The sequence below is a fragment of the Oreochromis aureus genome, linkage group 4, assembly GCF_013358895.1.
Source record: "Oreochromis aureus strain Israel breed Guangdong linkage group 4, ZZ_aureus, whole genome shotgun sequence".
Classification (NCBI taxonomy): domain Eukaryota; kingdom Metazoa; phylum Chordata; class Actinopteri; order Cichliformes; family Cichlidae; genus Oreochromis; species Oreochromis aureus.
The window spans coordinates 25,555,195-25,568,294 of record NC_052945.1 but is presented as its reverse complement, the minus strand read 5'-3'; the positions used below and the strand labels follow the sequence as shown (position 1 = coordinate 25,568,294).

The 13,100-nt window shown below is 36.6% G+C and overlaps 1 protein-coding gene across 1 annotated transcript in view; it reads left to right on the top strand.

Annotated features, from left to right (window-relative positions):
• The window catches only part of LOC116318899 (histone deacetylase HDT2-like), a 53,377-nt gene that overhangs the window by 24,056 nt on the left and 16,221 nt on the right, over positions 1-13,100 (top strand). The window lies entirely within an intron of this gene.

Genomic DNA, 13,100 nt, shown 5'->3' with positions numbered 1-13,100 from the left:
GGAGCCTGTGCCTTCACCAGGGAAGTCTCAAATTTCCCAGGAATGGGTGGACCAAAGACCAGCTTTCCAGAGTCATTATTTTGTTTTAGGAGGGGTTTTTTTTTCATTTTGTTAGACATGGCACAATTGAAAGTAAAAGAAGACCACTCTAATTTGTCATGTGTTGTCATATTTTGATATATTTGATTACTTTTTATTGGTTATATTATATTGGGTAAAAATCACCCGGCATTAGTGATTGTGTTACTATTTATAGCGATAGTGTTCTAGGGTTAATGAGTTACTTAGCTAAGTAATTGAGGTTTGTGGGGTTGATAAGTATCAAGACATGCAATGGGTCTTTGAGTAAGTCAGCCCAGGACAACGGTCATTTTGGGTTTTCAGGGTGGAATGACTGTACATTTTTAATGACTTACAAACAAACAAAGAATTAGGTGTACAAGTTTGAATTTCTTCAGGAGTTTCTCTAATCCAAACAGGGTGAAAAGTATACACACTGAATCAAATATATACATACACTCCCAGTGATATTTGGTTAAATTACTCTGAGCAAGTTGCACCTCAATCAGAGACTTTCAGTGGCCAACAACAAGACCATGCTTAAAACCTGGTCCTTTGCCAACAAACCAAATAATTTTAATAAACTGCACCAGTTCTGCAAAGAAGAGCGGTCAAACATTCCGCCGGAATTTTGACACACCTTTCTTGAAATTAGTAAATTAGTTAAATTTACTAATAGCAATTTCTGCAGTAAAAGAATTATATATATGACTGGATATATTTTGGAGGTCTCCAGTTCATTGGGATGTGATATTGGTCTGATTTCTCTGGACCAAGGAAAGGCTTTTGATAGAGTTGAGTACCGTTACCTCTGGAGTGTGTTGGAAAGGTTTGGTCTCAGCACTGACTTAATTGCCAAGATTATGGTGTTGTACAAAGACATTGAAAGTGTACTGAAAATAAACGGTTGTTTGTGCAAACCTTTTAAAGCAACCAGAGGTATCAGGCAAAGTTGTTTGATGTCTGGTATGTTATATGCTCTGTCTATTGAACCAATGTTAAATAATGTTAGGTGTTCTATTGCTGGGATTATTTTAGTAGGTTTTAACATGCCTTTTAACCTATCTGCATATGCTGATGATAATACTGTTTTGCTAGTGTTAGGGTTCAAATATTAAGGAGGGATATAGGAGGAAATCCAAATAACAACGCTGGTCCGGTGGAGTCAAACGCTGATTTTTAATGAACACGCGTGGGGAGATGTACACTGCCAAACATCAGCTGTAGATCTCCGCCCAAAAATACACAAGACAATCATTTTATAGCATCAGGGTATGTTTACTGACGCCCCCTCTTGCGTCATCCGATACAATACATGCATAAGTTAAAACCACAAATGTTCTGTTGACAACTTGTGACACAATTAAAAAGAACATTGTCTCCATCTCGACGGCAGGGGCTTCCTGTCGCTCGTCCTGCCCGCTTATCGTCTGGAGCATCAGCAGCAGTTCTGCAACAAATTGCAAGCTTTGCAAAGCTATGGTTTGAACTCTTACCTAAACATGAGCCTCACTATGGTGTGTGTGTGCGTGTGTGTGTGTCTGTGTCTTAACCTCAAATGCACTCTGCCTCACCTCGCCGACTAGCTCCTGACGTCTCACCAGACAGAGAGACAGAAGCCACTCTCATATGTGTAATAACCTAACTGAAACTATGTATATGTAATCTATTGAATAAATGTTTTAATCAAGAACCTCTACTAAAAGCTTAATCAAAAAATATAAATGAATAAGAAGTAATACTGAATACCCTGGTTATTCATAGCATCATCCAAACAGCTCCTCAAAGTAACTTACACTTAGATTCTGCTTTAGTTTCACTTTCACAAGCACGCTCAAAAGCCTGCACTTCCTGTCTACTTTGCCACAGAGTGTACTCAGAGTTTGGCCTTTCTTTTATAAGTAATGTAATCTGCATATAAACATTTAAGATTATAAAAAGCATTCAAAAGCATTTAAGATTATAAATTCAACTCAACAGTTTAAAGTGGTTATAACTGCACCTGTAATAAAGGTTAACATGATACCAGTATGTTTAAACATCTGAATGCAATATCAATATTAATTATTAATGCAATGGTAATGATGATGATTATAAACAATAGCAGCAAAATATCTCCCCGATCCCCACACTAGAAGTCAAAAAGATGTCAATAAGTTAGGAATGATTGTTGAAAACTTTTGCTGGTTTTCAGCTGCACAAGTAAATTTGGCTAAGAGTGAGGCTCTTGCAGTAGGAGATTGGCGTGCTGGACTCCCGCAACGTCCAGGTGGTTTGAAGTGGAAAAGGGGTGGTTTGAAGTATCTGGGTGTGCACTTGGGAGAAACGGTAAACAAGAACTGGGAAGGGGTGTTAGGGAAAGTTGAGGGGAAATTAGGGAAGTGGAGATGGTTATTACCCCAGATGTCATATAGAGCGAGGGTGCTGATTATAAATACATTAGTTGCTTCTGTATTGTGGCATCAATTAGCTTGTCTGGAGCCACCCCCTGGCTTATTGTGTAAACTTCAATCTTTGTTGACCAATTTTTGGGGGGATAACTTGTGGTCGCAAATTTTGAAGCCATTCTGATAACCTTCTCCCACCAACGATGTGGAGATCCAAATCCAATTAAAATCAAGACACTCAAAAAGATGCTCTGTAAAAGAGTAGAATTCTTGGAACAGAGTTTAATACACTGAATCATATGAACAGCAGGAAAAATACATACAGACATTTAGCAAGAGAATTACAAAGCAGAAAGCAAGCAAAGCAAAACCCCGGGGTGTACAGCCTTAAGCACAGACAGCAGAGCAACACAGAGACGGACAGGTAGCAGCAGCAGGAGGAAAAAGAGCTCTGGGGGCGTCCTCTGGTCCCCTAATATAGGGACCAGTATCGCCGCCCCCTGCTGCTGGGTAACTTTCCCACACGCCCAGCACAGCTGCTGGGGTCAGGTAGCGGCCAAGGTCTTGGCCAAAGGCCAGTCAGGACTCTGAGTACCCCTTGCTCTGGCTTATCACAATAGGTCATGACACGGTCAAAGGTCAGACATTAATCCTAATTATTAAATCTTATACAGCAAGTGGCACAATCTTATAACATATAATACATAGGTTACATGCTTAAAAACACTTCAGTGTGGGTTCAAAGTGTGTGTGTGTGTGTGTGTGTGTTTATTTTGTATGGTATTTTATCGTGATGTGTTCAGGATCTCTGTTACAATGTTACTGTTTTGGTTGTGCTGCGTTAAAAAGATGTTGAGTGTGTATTAGGGAAGGTTAGTTACCGGAGAGTAAATTATTCAGGAGAACTCTCCCCTTACATTAACTGCCCTGTTACTGTACCAACTTAATAAACCTCGGTGAAGCAAAAATGTCTTGTGCTTAAGACTCTACATGAAAGTTAAAATATATATGTTCAGTGCACATAGATATATAGAGTATATAGTTACATAGTTATACATATCATACAAAAATCCACCACAAACTTACACTGGATACCCCAGGCTGTGCTTCTTTTTGCCCAAAGAGGAAGGTGGACAAGGGCTGGTTCACCTTGAGAGCAGCTGCTTTCAGGTTGCAGTTTATTCAGAAGATGGGAAGGGATGGGATGGGAAGGGAAGAAGATGTTGTCTGGAAACCAGTAACTAGTGTTATTTTAAGAAGAATAGGAGAGTTGGGTATCGGTGCCTCAATGTTTTTATTAGACTGTAATATGATATGTTCTTATGACATACCCAGGTTTTATAAAGGCCTTTTTAAAGCTTGGACCATTTTCACATGGAAAATGGAACCTATGTTTGGAACCTACGTTTTCATTGTTTTGCCTTCTAGAGGAACCATTGCTGTTTGGGGCCCGGCTGGATGCACATGATGGAACAGGACTTGCTTTTGCAAAAAGAGTGCTTGAGAAAGAGGTTCTCAAACTAGGACAAAATGTGGAGGTGGCTTGACCAGACCTTCAGAACACAAAAGCAGCAGCATCTTTGGTTGGATTGAAATCAAGCCGCATCCCGAGGTGTATTCTGGACTCGTGGCTTAGAAGGTTAACCTCATTTAAAAAAGGAAATGCTGTTGGATTATTCCAGTGGATTGGAGATTCCTGATGAAGCAGATCCTCTTCCAGGATTGGGATTGAATATTAATTTTACAGGCATGACAGGACCACTGCTTGTGAAGCAAAAAGACTCTGATTTTCACATGTTGAGTGGAAAACTGTTATATAGAATGTCTTTTCAAGGGTTAAATAAAAGGCAATTTAGTGGAAGAACAGATACTATATAAAGAGACAAGTTGTCTTTTATAAACCCCCTTTGAATAAGAGGTCAGGTGATCTACAATGGAAGATTTTGCACGGGGCCATTGCTGCTAATAGTTTTGTGTCTAAGATTTTAAAAGATGCAAGGGAATTATAGCCAGAAACAGTTTTTCACGTTTCTTGAATGTAAATGCCTTGGACCATTGTTTTTTATGTTAAAGCATGTCGTTGAAAAATGTGGAGTGGGTTGGTCTCCATTGGCATTTCTGTTTTGTGCTGGCTATGCAAAATGGAAGCAACTACATTTTGTGGTGGGTCAACCAAAATGTTCTCTATATAAAAGTAGAAAAGTTAAGATTGATAATATTGCAGAGAAAAGGGTTGATACTACTTTCATTTTGCTGGTTAAATATCGAGTTAAAGCTGAGTTTCAGTTTTACTCATTGGTTCATAATCTAACAGACTTCTCAGTGGTGTTTTAAGAATGTGGTGTGTTCTGTTATAGATGGCCCTTTATATTTCAGGCTTTTTGTTCATGTGACAGTTTTTTTTGTTTGTATTATTTCGCCTTGTGACAAAACTTGGGATGTCTTGATTTATAATAATGTGTGGGATAAATGTGTTGTTAAAAATAATTAAAAAAAAATCTTTCTTTCTGTCTTTCTTTCTTTTGAAGGAAAGCTATTGTGTACATGGGTATATGATAATCATAATACATTCAAGCAATTAACAATGGACAAGTCTATTGAGACATGTGGGATTAAGAGTCCTCCTGGCATTTCTCTTGGCCTATTATGTTGCCGGGCAAATTGAGCTATTTTGACATTTTTAAAAATGTAATAAAAATAAATAATAATAATAATAACTAAAAGCATGTTTTTAATGTGAAGCTTGCTTGTCTTGTTTATATTACACAGATACATATCATGTCAATTTGAACTTGTAGTCAAAGTGTAGAAAAAGGCTTAGAAGTGTCAAATACTATTTGCTTCTTTGCAGCTAGGAGTCATTGTCATGGTCCCCGTGTCTCTCTGGCTGGCTCACACTGACTACAGGCTTTGTTTTTTTTCTTTCCCTCTCCCTCGCTCCTCTCTGCCTGGGTGGAGCTTGTTATGGGCTCTTGCTCTTGGCCCACACACGTGTGTGATTGTCATCACCTGGTGCTTTTCTTCAAAGATCACCCTGTGTGTATTCGTCTGTGGTACTAACTCCTGTATTCTGTGTGTGTGGAGTTTTGGAGCGAGTACGGCTGAAGAGGTGTGAGAGTGCGTGGAGGAGCTGTGGTGGTGACTGAGCTGAAGTGGAAGCGTGCAGGGCTGGACTGGGACAAAAAATCGGCCTGGGCATTTTGACTAGAGACCGGCCCACCAGGTATTATGGTAAAAACCATAAAGCCTTTGAATGAAAACAAACGTCGTTGTGACAGTGATGTACACTGTCTTGTTGGTATATATGCATCAATCTAGAACTTAACTTAAACCTACACCATCCTCCCTATTCTGGTATTCTAAACAGTACTTAGCCGAAACCCAAAGACTGCTTGGTTTACCTCCTGAACTTTCTACAACACATGGAGGAAACCTGAAATTAAGACAGAGAAGACTAGAGGTGAGACATGACCATTACTGAATATTAAAAATAATAAATGACAGATTTAGTGATATTTTCATAAACTATTTATTTACCACATCAATAAACAGCATGGCAGGGCAAAATATTTTTTCTAACATGGCAACCTTTAAAAAGTGAAAGGAGACAGAAAGAAAGGTGAGAAAGAATAAAACTTCCTCACTCAAAACTTACCATCAAAACTTAATTTTGATGGTATTTTACACACAGTACTGGTACAGTATCTAGAAAATGTGGGAAAATACTGGCATCATATACAGTACTTACTTCTGAAGAAATTATGTTGGGACCCTGAAAAAAATTACTATGTACAATAATGGATTTCTATACATTTGACATCAGATGAAAACTTTGGTTGTATGATTCAGATAATTATTTGTTAAATAATTATTATTTGTTAAAATAATTGTTTGTTTTACAAAATGAGCAGCAGAAGTAAACAGTTGACACGCCTGGAGGCTTAATTTTGATCACAGAGGAGGAGGATGAAGATGAGGTCAATTCAGAATCTTATGATTCTGATTATGAAGCAAACTGGTATTCATATCCCTGCAAGCAAGTCACTCACATCAAAGAATAATGAAATATAGTGGTCTTCAGTCTGAAATATACATCAGGCAAAACTACCAGCCCAAAATATAATAAATGGAAATAATATTTTTTCAGCTTTTTCAGTAATAGATCATTTATCACTCAGATCTATGATAATGAAGGTTACCGGTTATTTCAGAATAAATTGCATTAAAAATGTGATTCAAATGTATCAGTCAATACTTAGAAAATGTTTCCATAGCATTAAAGGTTCTCTTCAGGTAATCAAGTAAAGCAACTGTAAAAATGCTAAGAAAAAGTAGTGGCAGGATTAATAAAAGGCTATTACAAGTTTTGAAATGATATGGTCCATTGTAAAATCACTTTACAGCAATATGTAGTCATGTCTCACTTATCAGTAACTGCAGAGTACCGAGCATCCTCTGGTATTAACGTCAACATAAAAATTGTGTTCATGACATGGTTTTCTGTGTAAAGCAGGTAAACAAATAAATTCAACATTTACTCGTGTTACTCCTTTTTTAAATTATTGTGACTGTAATTGTTCAAGAACGTAGTTTTAAAAAAAAAAACAGTATGTCAACTCTCAACGGCTGAGAGTGTTTATTTTTCAGTGTAACTGAAAAGTTAAGTTTCATTTTCCTGTTCTGGGATATCTCTCTAGTCAGCAACAGAGGTAAGTCCCCATTCTGGTGTTTCGCCTTTCAGTTCTTTTTTAAAACAAGTTGTGTTTTTATACATGGATAATGGATGTATGATTGCAAGAACTGATGTGCAGATGTGCTGTCTGTTTGCTCTACTGTGGTTTCTGATGCTTTTGCTTATAGACCTCAGTGCTATTGTAATTACAGAATGTGACTTTGTTTACACATGCACACATATACACACACACAAATACATATATATATATATATATATATATATATATATATATATATATATATATATATATATATATATATATATATATATATATACATATGTAAATGTATATATAGGGGCATTTATGTATACAGCGGATTTGTTAGTTTGGATAGTGATAGCAGTTCAGTCTAAATGGCTAAACTATATGGATAATATGGATAAAAGTACAGAGTCTTCATCTTTGTATTCAGGTGTTTTCATTGCTTGGCCAGGCAGTTTTTCCTTCACATGGTTCAATCTCAAGAGCTCACTGAGCATGGTACTGTAATAGGATGCCACGGTTGCTCCAAGTTACTTTGTGTAATTTCTTCCCTCCGCCACAAAGTGCCAGACAGAGTGGAGTCGCCAAAGTGCATAGAGTGTAAAGTCCCCAAATTTTGCTTATTAATAATAACCCTTAATAATCATAAGAATTCTTCTTTTATTAACATCTTCATGAAAACTGTTGAGGTGGGTTTCTATGTCACAAGCAGTTCCCGTGGGAATAATGTGTAAGTGGACCAGAACGTTTGTCCCTATAGTGTATTTCACTTTTCAGTTTTATTCCTGGACTTTGCATACAGGAATGCAAAGTGCATTCCTGTATGCAAAGTCCAGGAAATGCAAAGTCCATTCCTGGATGGACTTTGCATTTCTTCCCTAATGCTGACCAAGTGAACAAAGAATTCAATAATGTAAAACTTATAAATTGTATTAATTTACTGTATAAAAAATAGAGTGTTTTGTAAAAGTCTTGAACCACAGCTCACTTCTTTATAGGAATATTTACTGAAATATGTGCAAACAGACAGTATACTTATTATTAATAGAAATAGAATAGAAAGTGCCTTGAGGCAACTGTTGTTGTGACAATGCACTTTATAAATAAAAAACTGAACTGAACTGAAATATATAACCAAACCATGTTTGAAAGCGTTCCATACTGTAAAAGTAAAAAATACAGGCTCTGAACTGTACTCAAAGTATGAAAGTAAAATAATCTCCTTAAAGCACAATTCAACTAATCATATTTGTACAAAGGTAACTGAACCTTTGTATATTATTTTAATATAAGAATAAAATACTATTAGTACATGATGATAAAAATATTCACATTTAATTCTAATGGATGTACTTCAATTGAATATGTTACATAGTGAAAAAGGATTTTACAAAAATAACCTATTTTCTGGTGCCTAGATTGTAGAGGGTGAAAGTAAAATGAGTACAGTCGGGGTTTAAAGTGAAATTCAGTAGGTGAGGGATCTTATAGTCTATGTAGTGGCTCAGCATAGGTAAAAGAACCACAACACAATCATTTCTAATGTGAGCTCCAGTAGATTTTCTTAGTGCATGCTGTGATCAGCATATCATACGGCCACAGTGTTTTAAATGCAGTTTTTATACTGTGAGACTTGTAAAAATCCGCTTCTCTTTGTGTTCTTAGAAGAGACAATGATGTATATAAATAATTTTTAAGTGTTTTTGTGGATATTTTGTTGACTCCATTTACATATAGGGAATTTCACCTGCGTCACTGAAGAGGTGTGCAAAGCTGCCTAGACATCTTGCCCCTCCTTTACTATTACTATTAAACAAGTTAATAAGTTAACTTATAAATAACTAAAAGGCAAGATTTATGAAGTTATCATAGGCCAGTTCTGACTGGTCACAACAGTTCATTTTACATAAAAAATTTAATCGGAGTAAACACATTATGGTTCAGAGGTTGTTCAGATGAAGAGACTTTCCCTCAGTTTATTTAAAACCTATACATACTCCCATACATGGATATGGAGAGAAATATCCATAGGCTACTGTGTAGTCGAGGCACAAATGTAATGTTCAGCCCCAGTGTAAAACTGAAACATATTAGCTTCCACTGTATTTCTAAAATAAATTGGACATTTTTTTTTCTAAATAAACAGAACCGCTCTTGAACACTTTACTAGAAAACATAGATTTACTAATTACAGACACTAGGCAGTAGCCTGTTACATGCTCAAATGTCCTTGGTTATTTATTATGCTAACATTAATGTTAGCCTGCTTTAAATAGAGAAAGGACAATTAGCATCAGTGTTATTCCACATTACCTGGATTATATTTACATTCAAAATATAAAGAGATTAGTTAGCATATGTTTACGCCAGAGGATGATACACAGCGATGTAAAGCCATTGTGTTCCCATCTGCAGCCGAGCCCTGATTGACTTTTCCCAGCAGAAGATTGTCCAGCATGTAGCAGCAGATTATTATATATGCTGGTGTGTACTGTCTGTAATTGGTAAATCACATTTTCTGCTGTATTTAGAAAAAAGGGACGACCACTTTATTTGAATAAATACATAAACAAAATGACCTGCCGTCTTTACCAGAAGTCAATGTACACACCTCAACGGCTGAGAGTGTTTATTTTTCCAGTGTAACTGAAAAGTTAAGTTTCATTTTCCTGTTCTGGGACATCATTTGCTTTCTAGTCAGCAACAGAGGTAAGTCCCTATTCTGGTGTTTCGCCTCTCTGTTCTTTTTTTAAAACAAGTTGTGTTTTTATACATGGATAATGGATGTATGATTGCTAGAACTGATGCGCAGATGTGCTGTCTGTTTGCTCTACTGTGGTTTCTGATGGTTTTGCTGAAAGACCTCAGTGCTATTGTAATTACAGAATGTAACTTTGTTTACACATGCACACACACACACAAATATATATATATATATACCCCCTATATACTAGGGGTGCAACGATACACAAAATTCACGGTTCGGTTCGGTTCGATATTTTGGTTTCACGGTTCGATATTTTTCGATACAAAAAAAAATGTTCATGCCTTTTTAATTTGTCATTTATTAAAATTATAAATATATATTTTAACTCAAAAGTACAGTTTTTAAATTTAATGTTGCTGAAACAACAAAATAATAGAATAAAATAAATCTATCTGATCGAGAAATCACTCATCTTTGGAAAAGAGAGTTTATTACAGAGAAATGGCTCTTTCAAAATAAAAGCTCTACTATACGCTTCTTCTGGGCTATATTCTCAGCAGCATATTAAACATATCAGGTCCCCATAAGGAGAATCATGTGCTAACGGCTGTCTAAATGACTCGGGTAAAGTTTGTAGCAAGCGTGCTTGTTGTTTTTGTCTGCTTCCACTTGTCTTTGCACTAGGATGATGTCGGCGTAAATGTGCAGTCATATTGGTTGTGTTCCCACTAGTGCTGTCAGCGTTAATCTCGTTAAAATGACACTAACGCCATAACGCCGCGCAAATCTCCGTTAACGAGTTACCGCGGATCGCCCGAACGTGGGGCTGGACGGCGTCAACACGTTAATAAGCTAACCGCGCTAATGCACTAGTTCCCACCAATTGAGCATTGCGTGGCACATCCGACATACTGTTTTACTTTTGTCCATGACGCGCTTACCATCAGGGTCATGCTTCACATGAAAACCAAGATAGTTGCAAAGGCCAGATCTGAATGAGGGTGGGGGGGTTCAGTTTCGGGTAGCTTTGAGGCAGTTGCCATGTTGCAACGAGCTTAACTTCTGTCTTGCTAGCTTGTGCTGCGCTCAGTGGATCTGCGCTCACAGTGCAGCCTAGGGCGGAGTAGTCGAACGCAGATCCACTGAGCGCTCAACGCAGACAGCATCGTCAGAAGAAAAGTTGATAAAATAAATAAAAATTTTGTATTGTTCGATTCATATGCGTGCCGAACCGAAAGCACTGTATCGAACGGTTCAATATCGATACGAGTATTGTTGCACCTCCACTATATACATACATATATGGGGGGTATTTTTGTATACAGCGGATTTGTTGATTTGGATAGTGATAGCAGTTCAGTCTAAATGGCTAAACTATATGGATAATATGGATAAAAGTACAGAGTCTTCATCTTTGTATTCAGGTGTTTTCATTGCTTGGCCAGGCAGTTTTTCCTTCACATGGTTCAATCTCAAGAGCTCACTGAGCATGGTACTGTAATAGGATGCCACGGTTGCTCCAAGTTACTTTGTGTAATTTCTTCCCTCCGCCACAAAGTGCCAGACAGAGTGGAGTCGCCAAAGTGCATAGAGTGTAAAGTCCCCAAATTTTGCTTATTAATAATAACCCTTAATAATCATAAGAATTCTTCTTTTATTAACATCTTCATGAAAACTGTTGAGGTGGGTTTCTATGTCACAAGCAGTTCCCGTGGGAATAATGTGTAAGTGGACCAGAACGTTTGTCCCTATAGTGTATTTCACTTTTCAGTTTTATTCCTGGACTTTGCATACAGGAATGCAAAGTGCATTCCTGTATGTAAAGTCCAGGAAATGCAAAGTCCATTCCTGGATGGACTTTGCATTTCTTCCCTTGTGCTGACCAAGTGAACAAAGAATTCAATAATGTAAAACTTATAAATTGTATTAATTTACTGTATAAAAAATAGAGTGTTTTGTAAAAGTCTTGAACCACAGCTCACTTCTTTATAGGAATATTTACTGAAATATGTGCAAACAGACAGTATACTTATTATTAATAGAAATAGAATAGAAAGTGCCTTGAGGCAACTGTTGTTGTGACAATGCACTTTATAAATAAAAATGAACTGAACTGAAATATATAACCAAACCATGTTTGAAAGCGTTCCATACTGTAAAAGTAAAAAAATACAGGCTCTGAACTGTACTCAAAGTATGAAAGTAAAATAATCTCCTTAAAGCACAATTCAACTAATCATATTTGTACAAAGGTAACTGAACCTTTGTATATTATTTTAATATAAGAATAAAATACTATTAGTACATGATGATAAAAATATTCACATTTAATTCTAATGGATGTACTTCAATTGAATATGTTACATAGTGTAAAAGGATTTTACAAAAATAACCTATTTTCTGGTGCCTAGATTGTAGAGGGTGAAAGTAAAATGAGTACAGTCGGGGTTTAAAGTGAAATTCAGTAGGTGAGGGATCTTATAGTCTATGTAGTGGCTCAGCATAGGTAAAAGAACCACAACACAATCATTTCTAATGTGAGCTCCAGTAGATTTTCTTAGTGCATGCTGTGATCAGCATATCATACGGCCACAGTGTTTTAAATGCAGTTTTATACTGTGAGACTTGTAAAAAAATCCGCTTCTCTTTGTTTTCTTAGAAGAGACAATGATGTATATAAATAATTTTAAGTGTTTTTGTGGATATTTTGTTGACTCCATTTACATATAGGGGAATTTCACCTGCGTCACTGAAGAGGTGTGCAAAGCTGCCTAGACATCTTGCCCTCCTTTACTATTACTATTAAACAAGTTAATAAGTTAACTTATAAATAACTAAAAGGCAAGATTTATGAAGTTATCATAGGCCAGTTCTGACTGGTCACAACAGTTCATTTTACATAAAAAATTTAATCGGAGTAAACACATTATGGTTCAGAGGTTGTTCAGATGAAGAGACTTTCCTCAGTTTATTTAAAACCTATACATACTCCCATACATGGATATGGAGAGAAATATCCATAGGCTACTGTGTAGTCGAGGCACAAATGTAATATTCAGCCCCAGTGTAAAACTGAAACATATTAGCTTCCACTGTATTTCTAAAATAAATTGGACATTTTTTTTCTAAATAAACAGAACCGCTCTTGAACACTTTACTAGAAAACATAGATTTACTAATTACAGACACTAGGCAGTAGCCTGTTACATGCTCAAATGTCCTTGGCTA